Consider the following 17,974-nt stretch of genomic DNA (forward strand, 5'->3'; position numbering starts at 1 on the left):
CTGCTAAGTCTATTGAGGAAATGATCAATGACACAACCGCCAACAAAGTTGAAGTTGGAAAGAAGAGGAAATTTGAGGGGTCTTTAAGGCCCAACAAGAGCAACATATCCTCAAAGTTTGGCAAAAGAAGAGATAAAGGAAAATGGTGCGGGAGGTGCAAAAATAAACACTCTGGGAATTGTGACGGGAAGGTGAAGTGCTTTAAATGTGGATAAATAGGGCATTATGCCAATAAGTGTACGATTCCCAAGGAGGTGTGCTACGGATGTAAAGAAGAAGGCCATATTTCTAAGAATTGTCAGAAGAACAATGAAGTAACAAGGCCAAGTGCACCATCAATGCCAAAGGAATTTCAGGTGTTGGGCTGAAGATTATTTTGAAGATTGCGTCTTTTGGGCTCGATAGTATAAGTTATTTTGTATTCCGGTTTGGGCCTGTCCAACCGAGAGCCTTTTATGTTTTGTATATAAGTTTATGCTTGCATGCATATTAGGTAAACGATTTAGAGATTAACGAAATAGCGATTCATCTAGAGCATAACAGGTTTCTTTAATCGTTCTTGTAACCTACCAATCCTCTACAGTTGATGTTCTTAATCGAGCTATTCTGAGGATTTTGTTTAATCATTCGACTCGTTTGATTCAATCTTGTCTTGTTCTTATTATTGCGTTCTTACAGTTTTATATTTAGATACTTGTTCAAGATCTAATCGATCTTCATAGATTAAAGGTTGTTTTAATCTCATCAATTGGTATCAGAGCAGGAGGCTGTGTAATCGATACACATCTTTTCTGTGAAAAAGATTTCCATTAGGGTTTTTCCGCAACTATCGATATTTATTGAGCCGTCATCTCTTTATTGACGTATCTTGATATTTATTGTTTTGCCCTAATCTGCTTTATTACAAGTCTGATCTTTGAACAGGTTTTTTTTCGATCATAATGGACGAGATGCAATCAAACCCTATTAATATTTCCAACAGCATCGGTTCGACGACAAAGATTCCAATCTTATACACCCATGACTATGAAGTATGGGCGCATCACTTTGAAGACTACGTGATTGGATCTGAGGATAATGGGTACCTCATATGGGAAGCCATCATCAATGGACCGTTTTCTCATTCTGCAACGTCCAGGATTATTAAGACACAAAAGGAGTACAATGATCTGCTAAAGGATGTGAAGGATATTGCACAAGATGAAAAGGACAAATTCCAGTGCAATATTAAGGCGTTAAGGTTGATCAGATTCGCCCTTCAGTCCGACACATTCAGGTTGGTCAGCTCATGCACGACGGCAAAGGAAGTTTGAGATAGACTTCGTGAACTGTATTCAATAGACGAGGATCTTGAACATTCTATCCAAACTTTGCTTTTATCTGAGTTTGGAGAATTCAGGCAAGGGGCTGAAGAAACGGTGACCCAGACGTTCGATCGCTTCAATCATCTTCTCAGCAAGATGATCAAACACGATATTAAAAGGAAGCTTATCGAACAGAAGGTCACTTTCTTGAATGGACTGAGGTCTGAATGGAGAGCAGTGGTTTCCACAGTCAAAGCCCATGAGCAGTTTAAATCATACTCTTTGGCGAAACTGGTGGGCATTCTCAAGTCCCAAGAAAAGATTGTGCTGCAAGAGAAGAACGTTGTTTCTAGTCTTGGTTCGTTGCCCTCCTATCAAAAAGTAAAGCTGTGATGGAGGATGAAGACCTCAACTTGGAGGAATATGACCTCACGTCTGAGGATTATGCCATGATGGTGTCCAATCCCAAAAGGTTCATAAAGAAGAGATTCCCCAGCAACAAAAACCGAAACTGGCAGGGGAGTTACAACTCTGAAAAGGTGAACAATGAACCGAAGGTTAAGGAGCCCAAGAAGGAACCGAAGGTGGATGGCGATTCCGGAGTAAGCTGTTTCTACTGTGGTGGGAAAAACCACTATGCTAAGGACTGCGTCCTTAAGAAGATGACTGAAAAAGATGATGGAAATGATGAGGAACCTGTTTTGCAGAAGAGATTGTATGAGTTGAGAAAGAAGAAGTCTACCGCTAACCCTTCTATTAATGCTCTTATTGTGCAGGGTTCGGTTAATGATGACGAGTTCGGTAGCACGGAAGTTTGGTCTACCGACTCAGAAGACGATGAAGTGAGGAAGCCTACCCATGGAAAGGCTTATGTGGCCAAGGAGGAAAGTAGTGGAGGAAGATGCTTCATGGTGACTGACGTATCTCAAATGAGGGGATACAACACCGATGGTGGAAGCGATGGACCGAAGGTGCAGGAGGACATGTGCTTTACGGCCAAACCACTCAGCCAGCAGTTCAATGAGCTCGATGAACTGATAAAGAAGATACAATCGGTTTTTATTTCATCTAAAGTACCAACATCCTCATATGAGAAAGAACTAAAAAACGTTAATACAAGAATTTCTCATCTAGATAGTAGCCTAACTCAAACTCGTGTCACCAATTCTAACCTAACTGATCAATTAAGCAGGGTGGCATCGAAGAGTGAGGAGCGGCGAATGTGGATCGAGTTGAAGGAGTCTGAATTAATTAAAGTTAAAGATGAAAACATTTACTTGCAAAGAGATAATTTGAAATTATTAAAACAGCGGAATGTTTTTTGTTTAATTGCAAAACGCCTTTATTCTAATATTACTCAGCTTCACTTAGATTGTGAAATAGGCCAAAAGATCCATCGCATGATTTTGCCCTTCCTTGAGTTTAAGGAGGATGAAATCGATGCCGAAGCTTATAACTGTGAGAGTGTGATATCGTCTGATGATGTCAATCCGACCTACATGTATGGACTGGACAAAATTGAGTCCTTCATTAAATCCAAGGACCATAAGGACATGCTTAAAAATCTTTTGGATGAAAATGATAGACTTAAACTGAGAACCGAAACCATACAAAAATTTGACTCTTTAAACGCCAACGTAAGCTCAGAAAACAAAATTGATGTTGAAAATGCATCTGAGCTTAACGAGGACGAAAACATGAGTGAAATTTATGTAGAGGACACGGTTGACTGCTCAGAATTTACTAAAAGCGAACCAGAAAACCACAAGAATCTTATTTCTGAAAATTCAGTGGAGTTCACTCGATTGTCCCAACAAAAGTCCCTGATATTAGTTGAGAAAGCAGTTGTGTATCAAAAGGTCAGGACCACTCCGAATCAAGTATACAAGGTGATTGGAGTAACCGAACATCAAACAGCTGAACTCACAGCTATTGTAAACGAAGACAATGCTGATGGCTGCGATGAGTACTTATGGGAAGCTCCAATAGATAATGCAAACGAAACCGTTGGCTTATCTAAAAGAACCTCATGGATGAGTAAAGGAAGATACATACCTGAACCCTTGAACAAGCTGGATAATTTCAATGAGCCAAGCACCAGTGGTACGAAAGATATTCCTCAGGAGGATGAAAGATCTGCAAAAGAAGACGATCCCTCAGCTCAAAGTGAAACTCCTTCAGACATTCCCTCTGCTTCCTCAGCTCAAAGTAAAACTTCTACAGTTCAAAAGGAACCAACCAAGGAGACACCGAAAACGAAAGCGAATGTTCATCATCAACCTAAGCAGATGAGGAATAGGAAGAGAGAAAGGAACCAAAGATACAGGAAGAACCTTTCTGAAAGGAAACAATTCTGGCAATCCCAGAATGCATACTTCTCACATCAAGACAAGAATTTGAAGTATGAAAACAATCTTGTAGGAAAACCTGAAAGTCACAACAACCGAAAGCCAAGGTTCGGTTCACAAGAAAATACCAACCGAAGGCAAAGGTTCGGTTCTAAAAAAGACTTCAACCGAAACCAAAGGTTCGGTTCCAAGAACAACTCCAACCGAACGCAAAGGTTCGGTTTTGAAGTCAAAAGGGAACAAGACTCTAAGGTCAGTCCCTCCAATGATCAAAAGCAAAAGGGTCACCTAGAGTCTCCAACCAGAAAGTCCTCTCAATCCAAACCCTCTCATTCTAATTCTTCTCGTTCTTCTAATTCTTCTACTACCACCAATTCACTTCCATCTTGCTCTAAAGCTAATTCTGTTTGTTCTCAAAAATCTCATTCGTCAGCTGAACAAAAGGGAAAGCAGAAGGTCAATGAATCCAAACCAGAGTCCAAACTGAAAACACCCAATCCTAACAAAATAAAAGTTTTTACCATTAAAAAGAAAGATGAAACAACTCTCATAAAACGAACATATCTAGTTGACATCTCTCTTACTGTTCCCGTTCCCATGAAAAGCTCACGTGGACCCAAGAAACTTTGGGTTCCTAAATCTGCTTAATTTTTGCAGGTTATAAGTGACGAGCAGTTTGACGAAGAATGGTACATCGATAGTGGCTGCTCGCGTCACATGACAGGGAGGAAAGAGGAGCTCAGGGAATACAGATCTCTTGCAAATGGTGGCAACGTCAAGTTTGGAAATAACTCTTTCGGCACCATAAAGGGATACGGAATGATAACAAATGGGGACTTTACTATAAGGAAGGTGGCTTATGTGGAAGGAATCCAACACAACCTCATCAGTGTATCTCAGCTTGTTGGAGGTACAGGTCTCAAAGTCTCATTCGATGATAAAGGTTCTGAAATCATAGAGAAAAAGACAAAGAAAGTGATTCTCAAGTCAGAGCGAAAGGGTGAAATGTTTCCTCTAAACTTGAAACCCATCAAAGGAAACCCAGCCATATGCCTGTTATCAAAAGCTCAATCCGACGAAAGCTGGTTGTGGCACCGAAGACTCTCTCATCTCAACTTTAAAGATATCAACCGACTTGTCACAGGAGGTCATGTTAGGGGTCTTCCATTGCTCAATTTCGAGAGAGAGCATTTGTGTGCTGCATGCGAAATGGGGAAGCAGAGTCGTCAAAGTCACTCATCTGTAATCAACACAAAAGTTGTTGAACCACTCGAATTACTTCATATCGATTTGTGTGGTCCTTCATCTATCGAAAGCATTGGTGGTAGCAAGTATATTCTTGTTATTGTTGATGACTTTTCACGATTTACATGGGTGTTCTTTCTAAAGCTCAAATATGAAGCGACTCAAAAGCTGAAAGTGTTTATCAAGCAAATTGAAGTACAGCTCAAGAAGGTTGTTCGCAACATCATGAGCGACAATGGTCTTGAATTCAAGAACAAGGAGTTTGAAGAGTTTTTTGCAGAAAAGGGAATTAGTCACAATTTCTCAGCTCCCTACACACCACAACAGAACGGAATAGTCGAAAGACGAAACCGATCTTTGTGTGAAGCTGCCCGAACTATGCTAAGTTTCGCTTCCTTACCTCTTTATTTTTGGGCTGACGCTATTTCTGCTGCTTGTTTTACACAGAACAGGTCCTATCTCAACAAGCGATTCACGCTCACACCATATGAGATACAAAACAACAGAAAGCCCAATGTGAAATTTTTCCATGTGTTCGGCTCAAGGTGTTTCATCTTTAACTCTAAAGAACACCGCAACAAGTTTGATGTCAAAGCCGACGAGGGAATTTTTCTGGGTTACTCGCTCACATCCAAGGCATACAGGGTCCTAAACAAGCGTTCGAGAAGGATTGAAGAGACATACTATGTGACCTTTGACGATAGCTATGTCAAGAAGCTACAGGCCAAAGAAGACACCGCTGGGGAAATCTTTCCTCAAACTGGCCAAGTCACAGTCTCGATCGCCAATTTATACGAGAAATTTCTGGAGCTCTTTGATGAACCGGAGAAAGCTTCTCTCTTAGAAGCAGGTGCAGCAGACAACAAAGTTGATCATATGAAGCGGATTGTCGAAGATGCTGCAAGAAGAATGCATGAAGGAGGATCGCCCACTGATGACTCTCCATCCAACAATGCTTCAGTCGAGGGGGAGCCAAGTTCTCATGACGAGGGGGAGCCAAGCTCACAAGTCCAGGGGGAGCCAAGTTCTACAACTCCAACCGAAGGTGCTTCTCCAACCGAAGATGCCTCTCCAAACGAAGGTGCTTCAACGCCTGAAAGTCCAGCACCACAAGAAACCCCTGAACCTCAAAGCTCTCAAAGCTCATCAATCGAGGGGGAGCATGATGATATGATGCTTGATTACGATAGCCAATCTGAGCCAGAAGAAATGATCAATGCTGACCTAGACCCAACCTTTGATCCGAATTACCCTCCTCTTACCAAATGGACCAGAGATCATCCTATCTCTCAAGTAGTTGGTGATGTATCTGAAAAGGTTCTGACCCGATCACAACTGAAGGCAAAACAGACATCCTTATTTTCAAAGGTTGAGTTTTGTATGTTTAACTCATTCGTATCAAAAGTTGAACCGAAGACAGTTAACACTGCCCTCGATCACTCTGATTGGGTTCAAGCAATGCAAGACGAACTAAATGAATTTGAAAGGAACAAAGTCTGGCGCCTCATTCCAACTCCTCCAGATGCTTCGGTCGTTGGTCTCAAATGGGTTTTTAGGAACAAAATGGATAAGGAAGGTAATGTTATAAGGAACAAGGCTCGTCTGGTGGTAAAGGGATACTGTCAGGAGGAAGGGATAGACTATGAAGAGACTTTCGCTCCAGTAGCTAGGCTAGAATCTGTTAGAATATTTCTGGCTTATGCTGCTCACAAAAACTTTGAGGTTTTCCAAATGGACGTCAAGTGTGCATTTCTCAATGGAGAACTCGAAGAAACTGTGTATGTGGAGCAACCTCCTGGGTTCGTGAACGAAAAGTATCCAAATAATTGCTATATTCTGGATAAAGCTGTGTACGGCCTCAAACAAGCTCCGAGAGCCTGGTATGAATCGCTTACAAAATTTTTAAAGATGTCTAAATTTAAACAAGGTTCGGTTGACCCAACCTTCTTTCGCAAAAAGGAAGGTAACCACCTTATGATAGTTCAAATTTATGTCGATGACATCATCTTTGGCTCCACGAATCCCAGCTTAACAGCTGAATTCAGAAAGCTGATGGAGACTAAGTTTGAAATGAGCTCAATGGGTCCTATTAATTTTTTCCTTGGTTTAAACATAAGACAGGGACCCGAAGGCATCTTTATTAATCAGGAAGCTTACACAAAGACTCTCCTAGCAAAGTTTGGCATGATGGGAGACTCAAAAGTCAAAGTCCCAATGGCATTCGGCACCAAGCTTACCCCATCTCTAGACAAACCGGCTGTCGATATCACGCTCTATCGTCAAATAATAGGCTCATTAATGTATCTTACTGCTAGCAGGCCTGATATCATGTTTTCTATGTGTTATTGTGCTCGATTTCAGGCAAACCCACGCGAATCTCACATGTTGGCAGTGAAGAACATCTTACGCTATCTTAAGCGAACCACCTCCCTAGGTCTATGGTATCCATCCAACTCAGGCTGCTTCGTTCAAGCCTATTCTGATGCTGACCTTGGAGGATGTGGACTCGACAGAAAAAGCACAACTGGTGGCTTTCAATTCCTTGATGGGAAGTTGGTCAGCTGGCAATCCAAGAAACAAATGTGTGTGTCGTTGTCTACTGCCGAAGCGGAATACATTGCCGCTGCATCCTGCACATCACAAGTGATTTGGATCCAAAGTCAACTTCGAGACTATGGACTCAATATGAAGAAGATCCCACTATATTCTGACTCTGAAAGTGCAATTAGGATCTGTCATAACCCAGTGCAGCACTCTAAAACCAAACACATAGCACTGAGGTATCACTTCATCAAAGATCACGTGGAAGATGGAAACGTCGAAGTTCACTTCGTAAGAACCACTGATCAACTGGCTGACGTCTTTACCAAAGCTCTTCCTGAAGCATCATTCAATAAAATATTGCAAGGGCTAGGTATGATGGAATCAGAGTCAGTACCTCACACTACCTCTCAACCTCAAACGTAAGAAGCGAAACCAACCGAACGTTCGGGTTCGGTTCAACCATCTGACTCGCTCATTACTTCAAAGGTAGTTTTTCTCTGTTGTATATTTCTTGTACAATTTTGTTTTTCTTTGTGTTAAAAGTATTTTTCACTTGTATGTGTAAATTCCTTGGTTTCTCAAAAATTTTCAAAACCGAAACCAACCGAAGGTTCGGGTTCGGTTTTTCAAAATTTTCCTAAACCGGAACCAACCGAAGGTTCGGGTTCGGTTTTTCAAAATTTTCTAGAACCGAAACCAACCGAACGCTCGGGTTCGATTTTTCAACTTTTCCCAACCGAAACCAACCGAACGTTCGGGTTCGGTTTTTCGTATTTTTTCCAAAGTTTTTTTTTTTTGGTCTTAATTTTTTTTCTCTTACTTATTTATTTATATTTCTTTTATTTTTTTTATAAATCTCAAAAGCTCCAAAAAAAATTTTCTTGTGTGATTCGTTCGCTTATGGGGATATATTTGATGAATTACTTAAGTGTCCCTAGAAGCATGCTGCTGTATGTGTCCCAAGCCTCATAAGATTCTGAATAATAGCCTTCATGACATGGTACACACAAACCTTGTCTTCCCAATAAGGCTAACACATTTATTCTAATCGTGAGCTACCTCAACCTTTTCTCACATGAGTTAAGGGTTTCCTGCTTGGTCCTTATTTTCGCAGCAGAGGTACTTTGTTCTCTTACACCATCTCCATCTTACTTCTCCACTACATTCGTTTCATCAACGTAACCCTTGAGACTCTCAGAAATTACCACTGAGGTTTATGGTTACACAACATCTGTGTTTATGATCTCAGTTTCGTGTCACTACGCGCTGAGTGAAACCCAAAATTCCACACCTAATGAATTGACGGTGAACAATTAAATTGCTCAAGTTTTCACTAAAGGATTGACGACTGTACCCTAATGAAATCTCAAATTTTCTTTTGTGCGATTCCTATGAAATTGTTAATCACCATAACATTTCTTCCCTTGGGATCCAGTTTTTAATTTTTTTCTGAGATTTTATATTTTTACAAGCCAATTTAAAATAAATTCCTACCTACTTGTTCAACAGGCTACACTGGTCTCACAAGTACTTTGTTCACTTTCTTTCTTATTTCAAGAATAGAATTGCTGAATCAAAGCGAAAGCCACCCTTATTTAGCCTAATTAAAAGAAGCCTTTCAACATTTATTAATAAGTGTTTGATCGTAATTCAACGGGAATCCACACTAACACTTTAAGGTCTCTCTTGACCTTGAAGGAAGAGATTTGTGCCCAGGATCATCAGTTTCGTGTCATTATTGACATCACAGAATATCCTTAAAAGAGTTGCTTTATTTCTTTTTCTTTTACACTCTTTGCACGAAAATCTTTGATTTTCCCAAATTCCGTTGCTAATTATTTACAGGCTGTATTATTACTTGGTGGTTAATTATGAAGTTGTGGTCAAAAACAATCCACGTGGCAATTTAATTCAAAACATGACGTTTAAAAGGATAAGACGAAAGGTTGCTGACACGGCGGGAGTTAAAAGGATTGAAATTCAAACGACAGTAAAAAGTGGGCGCGTGTGAATTTGAAACGGCCGTGCTTTTACTGACACTTGTGGACGCGTGTGCGATATCCAAGCGTCATCACTCTGGAATTAAAGGCGCGTGTGGAAATGGAAACGTTTTTTCTCTCTGAACCGGCGCTTGTTGGGCGGCGTGATCCTAGGAACCTGACACTCTCTCTCCTACGTGATCATCGCACGCCTCAACTGTCATCCATCTGTCACTCAAGAACCCGTTTCGTATTTCCATAAGAGATTTGAAACGATTTTTCTCTCTCCTATCACCCACTATAAAAAGCCGTCTACACCACCTTTTACCTCTTTACTGCCTCCAAAATTTCCAAAGAGCAAATACTCCCAAACAGTTTCCTGTTCATCATCTTCTTCATACCTGCAAAAATGGCTGAATCCTCTTCCGTTCATGCTACTTCACAGATCCTCCCCATCCGCCCACAACAATGTCTGGTTATTGATCTTAACCCACTGGCGTACGACTCCTACATGTCGCCGGTCATAGAATGTTTGAAGTACTCCCAACTTGCTCCAACACTCTCAAGAATTGAATCTGTGCCAATGGTGGCTCTCTCGCAGGTTTATGCGACTGCTTATTATGACAAAGTAGTCGACCGGGTGTTCTTCGAGATTGCTGAACACAAGACATCCATTTCTCGCCAGCGTTTCTACACAATGCTAGGGTTGGCTGTTGACCCATTGAGAATAAATCCGGAGACTATTCTGGTTGGGCTTCTGTTTAGCATGTTTTACAACATGGGGTACATGGAGGTCCTAACCTCCGTCGCAAAATTCAAAAAGTCTTGCCTGCCGCCACAGTGGAACGGATTATTCACAGTCCTTTTCAAGGGTTTGTCGGAACGGAGCTCAGGATCCGACGGTGCAAGTCGCCTCTTCTTGTCGATAATGTACGCGGTCTACAACAGGATTAACCTGGACTTTGGGTTGGTCGTATGGCATCAGCTCAATCAGAGTCTTTCTTCATCATCACGACACTCTGAGGTGTCGTTGGCCCGGTTCTGGAACTTGATTACCAAATGGGCGATGGACAAGTTCGAAATTCCCACTGCTACCGGTGCATCGATGTCTTCTGTTGGTACGTTTCATACCAAGAAGATCATCGTCTCAGATGCATCAAAATTTTCCTTCATTGGCTCCATCCCGGAGACAATGTATGGCGGCGTGCCCTCTGATAGCACACTGATTCGGACGATCAAGGGGTTCCGGCCAACTGGTCCTAGAGAACTGACACCGGATATGCTCAGGTCTATCCACGATGCAGACAAACCGGTAAACAGGGGCAAAAAGGCTGACAATGGGAAGCAAGCGACCAAAGCTCCAAAGGGCCCTTCTCCCAAAAAGAGGAAACAGACAAAGGCTGCACAGTCCCCACAGCCGAAGAGGAGGAAGACACAACCGAAGCGCAAGCTTGTTATTCCCTCTTCTTCAAGCGATTCTGAGGGAGGAAGTTCAGATTCCGAAGGCTCTCAAGGAGACGAATCTCCTCAACGAGGCAACACACCACCTCGGTCCCCTACCCCAGAAATGGAACTTCATAATTCCCCAGTTCCTTCCCCACCTCCAACCATTCCTACTTCCATTCCGACCATAATCCCCACTACCACTATTCCCCCAACATCCTTCCCTATACCACCACCCATTTTCACCACTGCAACCGAAACACCACCAGTTACCGAAACCCCTCCCGTAACCGAAAAACCACAAACCGAAACCCAAACTCAACCACCACCCCAAACTACCCCACCCCATAATCAACCTCAAAATACCCCAACCACGACACCCCCAGCTTCACCACCCCCTTCATCTCCAGAAAATGCCTCCGATGGCGACAACCCTTATCTTGGTGGTGAACACATGAACTTCAATTCGGTCTACTATAGTCCGTTTCAAGTTCAGAGTGATGAGGAGGATGATGCTCCAGTGACAAAGAAGCATCTCAAAGAGCTTCACGAGAAGGTTGATCTACTTCTCGCCTCCTCTTCCAACCAGCAGTCCTCTCTCTCTGAAGCTGCCCTTCAGAAAATCGTTGATTCCTTCTCCAGGGCTCAACATGATTCGGTAGCCTCAGCCACTGCTGCGATTGATGCCTCCACCAGAGCCTGTGAGACTGCGACCGAAAAAGTCGATAAACTATTCTCCGACGTTTCTGTCCTGCTGAAGTCCTTGCAGGAAAGCGCCGACGCCACCAAGACAACTTTGGAACCGATTGTTCAGCAATTGGCCAAGTTCGTCTCAACGGATTTGACTTCGTTCGCTACCCTACGCCAAAACCTAAGCGACAACAACTCGGCCCTTCGTGCCTCCATCGATGCGCGCCTCGCTAAGTTGCAGGAGGATCTCGCAGCCGACAATTCTTTGATGGACGTTCTGGCGAGCAAAACAACCGCCCTAAAGGTCAAGAGCACGCAACTTTCCAACTCCCAACAACAACTGGAAGCTCTTCGATCCGAAAGGGAGGTGATCAAAACGTGTGTTTCGGATGTCCACGCAGCATTATCCAACATCCTCGAAGCACACGATCCCATTCTTAACCATTCGGTGAGGCGTACCCTCGCTGAAAAACTCTCTTCGGCCATGGACCTTCTCAGCAAAATCGAAGGCCTACCGAGTTTCGTGTCCATTCCGAAACAAGGGGGAGATGAGCAACCCGGATCGAAACCACCTCCTTCCTCCAAAGCTACTCACACAACCGAACCTCCTCCGACTGGTCATGCTTCGGGTTCGAGTGTGAAGAACAAGGGCAAAAACATAGCTGAGGAAGAAGATGAAGATGAAGATGAAGACAAGGAAACCATTGCTGACATGTTGAAACGAAAGAACAGTCGCAATGCTGACGATGATGCCAGTCGTGTGGCGCGAGAGGCTGAAGAAGCCGAACGCAAGCAAAAGGAAGCCCACGATCTCCTTGAGAGCCGGAAGACTCTCTTCCCTGCCTGGACTAGGGAACGTTTAATTAAAGAGGCCATAGAAACTCCCAGCATATTATGGCTCGAGCCGGTTATCTCGTTCGACTGCAACAATACTGTCGACTCGCAGTTTGATATGCCGCTGACTCGAAAGGCGTTCATCTTTCACGCCTTCTCTAACATCTTTGAAGTCCCACATCCGAACGCTGAGCTTGACAGGGAGCTCATTGACTTCTATCTGGCGGCTGCTCGTCCTCAATACCTTACATGGAGCGCCCAGAAGATTGTGAACGTTCGGGTACTGAAGCCTTATGTCGTAGGGAGGTTCACAAACGTTAAGTTCAAGCTCATTCGAGGATCTGCAAGAACTGCTCATCTTATCTCCCTGGCGGATCTACCGAACCTAAATCCTCATGATTGGATTGTCCTGTATAATATCCTTTTGACTGATGAAGCCGAATATGGTCCCATTATAGACCATGTCAAAAGGATGTTAGCCTGCTACATCATGGAGGTTGCCCTAATGGATCAGGAGGTCGCCACAGTCTTCAAGAAGAAACCGAAGATAGCTCCTGTGGGATCGGCCAGTGATCTCAACAAAATGCAAATGGGCAAGATCGACCCGAGACGTAACTCGGTTATGTTCACTAGAGCCGAAGGACAGAAATGTCTCTTTGCTTTAGCTGACAAACACCTTTACACCACAGCTTGTTTGGAGCATGTGTTATCAATTATCAAACGGTGTAAAGAGAATTCGGCTGATGATGTCAAGTACTTCAACGACATGATCAATTGGTACATCCGGTTTAGACAGACGATACTCTCTATCACCAAATGTCTGTTTAGCACCGTGAAGAAGAAGGTACCTGCTTCAGCTGCTGGCCCAAGTAACAAGTGAAGGTCTCGCTCCAAATTGACGCAAAGGGGGAGATTGTTGGGCTGAAGATTATTTTGAAGATTGTGTCTTTTGGGCTCGATAGTATAAGTTATTTTCTATTCCGGTTTGGGCCTGTCCAACCGAGAGCCTTTTATGTTTTGTATATAAGTTTATGCTTGCATGCATATTAGGTAAACGATTTAGAGATTAACGAAATAGCGATTCATCTAGAGCATAACAGGTTTCTTTAATCGTTCTTGTAACCTACCAATCCTCTACAGTTGATGTTCTTAATCGAGCTCTTCTGAGGATTTTGTTTAATCATTCGACTCGTTTGATTCAATCTTGTCTTGTTCTTATTATTGCGTTCTTACAGTTTTATATTTACATACTTGTTCAAGATCTAATCGATCTTCATAGATTAAAGGTTGTTTTAATCTCATCATCAGGATATCCTTGAAGAAGCGATTAATAACACTAGGAAGTAGAAGTCAAGACTTGATACCCGAAGATCAAGTTATGAAGTAGTAATGTGAGTAGTAACAAGTAGTTTAGCCTATGAGAGGCATAGTATAGGGTAAACTTGAACCTTTGTGTAATCGTTTCAAGGAAATAAAATAAACCCTGGTTTTCTCGTCTGATGAATAGAATGGCTAGTGTAATTTTTGAAGTTGTCCCAATCATCTGAAATTTCCATCACCAACCAAGTTGAAGTAGAGTTGATCATTGAAGATATGTGTGAAAGAAGTCCTAGTAGAGTCTAGGAAAATTTTATGATTAATTGGACACATTTGTATGTGTTAAATTGTTTTGTGATTTTAGGACTTGGGGACTGCGAGACAGTACTTGGAACGAGTATGAGTAGGTGTGAATAGTAGTAGAGATTTATACTACTGGAAGCACATGACTCGCACTTGGATCAGGGAAAGTCACAAGGTTACCAAGAAGCTATTATTTGATCCCGTCTTGTTCTAGTCTGTCATTACCATCGTTTTGGTAATGACTAAGAAGATGATTGTTATTCCGACCTTAGAGGTCATATCAAATTGAGTCCGACTACGATGAGTTTATTATGTGGTTCAGAGAACCAAGTTCGATGTAACATTTGACTTAAGCCAGAAGATTGAAATGAAAGATGATCAAAGCGATCAATAGAAGTATCGCACTCATTGTTAATGAAGTTGGTAGTTAGAAATGATACATTTTGAACGGTGATTGTATCGCATTAGAACATGAAGGAAGTTATAATTTGTTCTAAAATTGTCCCTAGGAGATCTGAGTCTAAGTAGTGCAGTATATAATGAGAGATCATTAGAACATGACCCATCGGTCTGTTACAATAAGTACTTATTCCAAGAAGAAGGAGGAGTCCTCAATAAGGATTTATTTTGTAACTCGAAGGTTACAATTGAAAGTCCTATGGAGATCTGAAGCTTTTTTGGATTAGCTGGATATTATCGCTGATTTATCCAAGGCTTTTCTTCGATCGCGACTCCATTGATAGCTTTGACCCACAAAGGAGCTGTCTATACTTGGAATGAGAAGCATTGGAAGCTTTGAGAAGTCAAAGAAGAAGTTGTGTGAAGCACCGATTCTTTCATTACCCAAAGGAGTTGATGACTTCACAGTTTATAGTGATGCCTCTGGAGCTGGGTTAGGATGTGTTCTGACCCAAATGGATAAGGTGATAGCATATTCATCGAGGCAATTGAAAGAGCATGAAAAGAACTACCCCACTCACGATTTGGAGTTGGCAGCGGTAGTATTCTCCCTAAAGATATGGGGGCATTATCTTTATGGCACAAAGTGTAAACTTTTTACTGATCATAAGAGTCTTCAATATCTCTTTAATCAGAAGGAATTGAACATGAGGCAACAACGCTGGCCAGAGTTACTCAAGGATTACGACTGCGAGATACTTTACCACCCTGGTAAAGCAAATGTGGTTGCTGATGCTCTCAGTCGGAAGGTAAACCTTGAAAAGTAAAGGCCAAGAGCGTTGAGAATTGAAGTTGTCTCGACAATTGTGGAAAGTATAAAGAAAGCTCAAGAGGAAGCTTTAGAGAAAAATGACCGAAAGGAAGCACGTTTGGGCAAAACGTTAGTATTCAGTACAAACAACCAAGAGTTGAAGGTATTCCAAGATAGGATTTGGGTACCTAAGACAGGTGGAGTAAGAGATCTTCTGATGGAAGTAGCTCACAAGACCATGTACTCGATTCATCCCAGCAGTAGAAAAATGTATAGGGATTTAAAACCCTATTATTGGTGGCTGACGATGAAGCTCGATGTTGCTAGGTATGTGGCCGAGTGTGTAACTTGTGCTAGGGTTAAGGCACAACATCAGGAACCGTATGGGAGTTTAGAACCTTTACCCGTACCCATGGGTAAATGGGAAGACGTCACCATGGATTTTGTGACTAAACTGCCCAGAACAAGGAACGGTCACGACATGATTTGGGTAGTCGTTGATCGCTTCACTAAGAGTGCACATTTCATAGCAGCCATCGAGAAATGGTCTATGGATAAACTCGTGAATTCTTATGTGAAGGAAGTGTGAGGCTTCACGGTGTTTCGTTAACGATTGTATCCGATCGTGACAGCCGTTTTACCTCAATGTTTTGGAGGAGTCTATAAGAGGAAAAGTAGTTTATGGGACTTGAAATAGTCCATTAGATTGCTGAAAAGCTGTAAGTGATTAGGAAAAAGATGTTAGCTGCTCAAAAGAGCTATGCTGACAAGAAAAGACAACCGATATCATTCAAATTTGGAGATTCGGTTTCACTTAAAGTCTCGTCGTGGAAGGGACTTATAAGATTTGGTAGAAGGGGAAAGTTGAGTCCAAGGTTTATTGGACCATTTAAAGTTCTTCAGAAAATCCGGAATCAAGCTTACAAGCTAGAGTTACCGGAAGAACTAGAGGGTATTCATAACACCTTTCATGTGTGTTATTTGAGAAAGTTCACGGGAGGTGTGCCCGACATAATTCCCATTTCTGAGTTAAGGTTGGACAAGAACAAGAGATTAATTGGAGAACTTGAGGCAATCGTTAACCGTAAGACTAAGAAGTTGTAACATAAGATGGTCGATTTAGTGCCTGTACGTTGGAAACTTATAAATGGGCCAAATCCCACCTGGGAAACGGAGAGTGACATAGTGAGTCGCTACCCGTAGTTGTTTGTCGTTGTGTGATTCCGGGGACGGAATCATCCTAAGGGGGAGAGAGTTGTAACTCCCGTGTTTCTAGGCTAGGCATTAATATTGACATAATGGTCTAGGTTAACCTTTGTAACTCATTTAGAAGAAATGAAAAGGAATTATGTGAATTTTATGTGAATTATGTGTTTTCTGCTTAATTATTAGGGTTTAATTAATTAAAAATAAAAATAAGCGTCAAAATTAAAGTGTGAGATAAGCCCGATATCTTTACATAAAGTTGTAGTGGTCGAAACAAGGATTTCGGGGATATAAAGAATACCAAAATCCGAGTTATAACGAAGAAGTTATGACCTATTGAAGTTTCGCGAAAAAACCGGCACGGTGCTGAATGTCGTAAAAAGTGAGTTTTTGATAAACTACTTTTTAGCCTTAGTAATCTAAACGAAAGTCGTAGTATTCGTTAAACCGAGAAGTTCGATAAAAAGAACGCCCAAATCTGACTTCGTATGAGGAAGTTATGATTTTTCGAAGTTTCAGCGTAGCAGTAGACAACTAAAAACTCGAATTTTAGATCGAGCGATTTTTAGCCGACACAACCTAAATGAGAATTGAAGGTCTCGTCATTAGGAGCACAACGGTAAAAAGTCTGACAAAAACGGACGTCGGATGAAGAAGTTATGAATTTTTAACGGATTTCCTATCCCGGTCTGTTAAAAATAATAATATAAAATTTAAAGTCAAAATTAGCCGACGAAGTCTAAACGGAAGTTGTAGATCGTAATTTTAGCTACGCGTGCATATAAAGAACGTAGAAAACGGAGCTCGTATGCGAAAGTTATGGATTTTAGAAGTTTTGGCACGAAAACCGAGAAATTTCGCATAGTCACACAATTGCCACGTCACCCTCGCTTAGAATGTGACACGTGTCCTGCTGAGTCACCTGGCTGCTGAGTCACCGAGGCTGCTGAGTCATGCGAGCCACGTGTCCTCTTCTGATTCGTCCGAGGAGGAGGCCCAATCCGAAGCAGCCAGCTCCCCAGCCGAAGCTTCGCCCAGCTGCCGCGTGTGTCCGAGCCTCGCATAGCCTAGCTCCGAGTCTCGCAGGTGCGCCAGCAAGTCGCGGTCCACTTAGAAGCCGCTAGCGAGCCCTCGCATGTGCGAGTCAGGTGCGAGCCATGCGAGCCATGTGCGAAGCCACCCCCTGCAAGCCGTCGGATCTCCGAAGCATGCCATCTTCTCAGCCGTTGGATCAAACTTCGGACCCTATAAATAGAAGGGTACCTGCGAGGGTTTCCGGTTACTTTTGGAATTTTGCCACTTTTAGCCCCTTTCTCCATATTTTCTTCATCTTAACATCCCGCAAAGCCCCGGTATCGATTGTAAAGCCCGGAATACCCCACAAAGTGCCCGAGAAGCCCGGAAAATTTATCTTTTCGGTTTCAAAGCCTGACCTTTCGCAGAGCCCGGTTTCTCAATAAAACTCCCGGCTTTATTAGAAACGATCATTTTAGGAAACGAATTGTTGCCCGATTTTCACCAAAATAAGTGAGTGTGTAGTTACTTTCAATT

This window comes from Lactuca serriola, chromosome 2 (genome assembly GCF_051521515.1).
Source record: "Lactuca serriola cultivar US96UC23 chromosome 2, Lser_US96UC23_V15, whole genome shotgun sequence".
Lineage (NCBI taxonomy): Eukaryota > Viridiplantae > Streptophyta > Magnoliopsida > Asterales > Asteraceae > Lactuca > Lactuca serriola.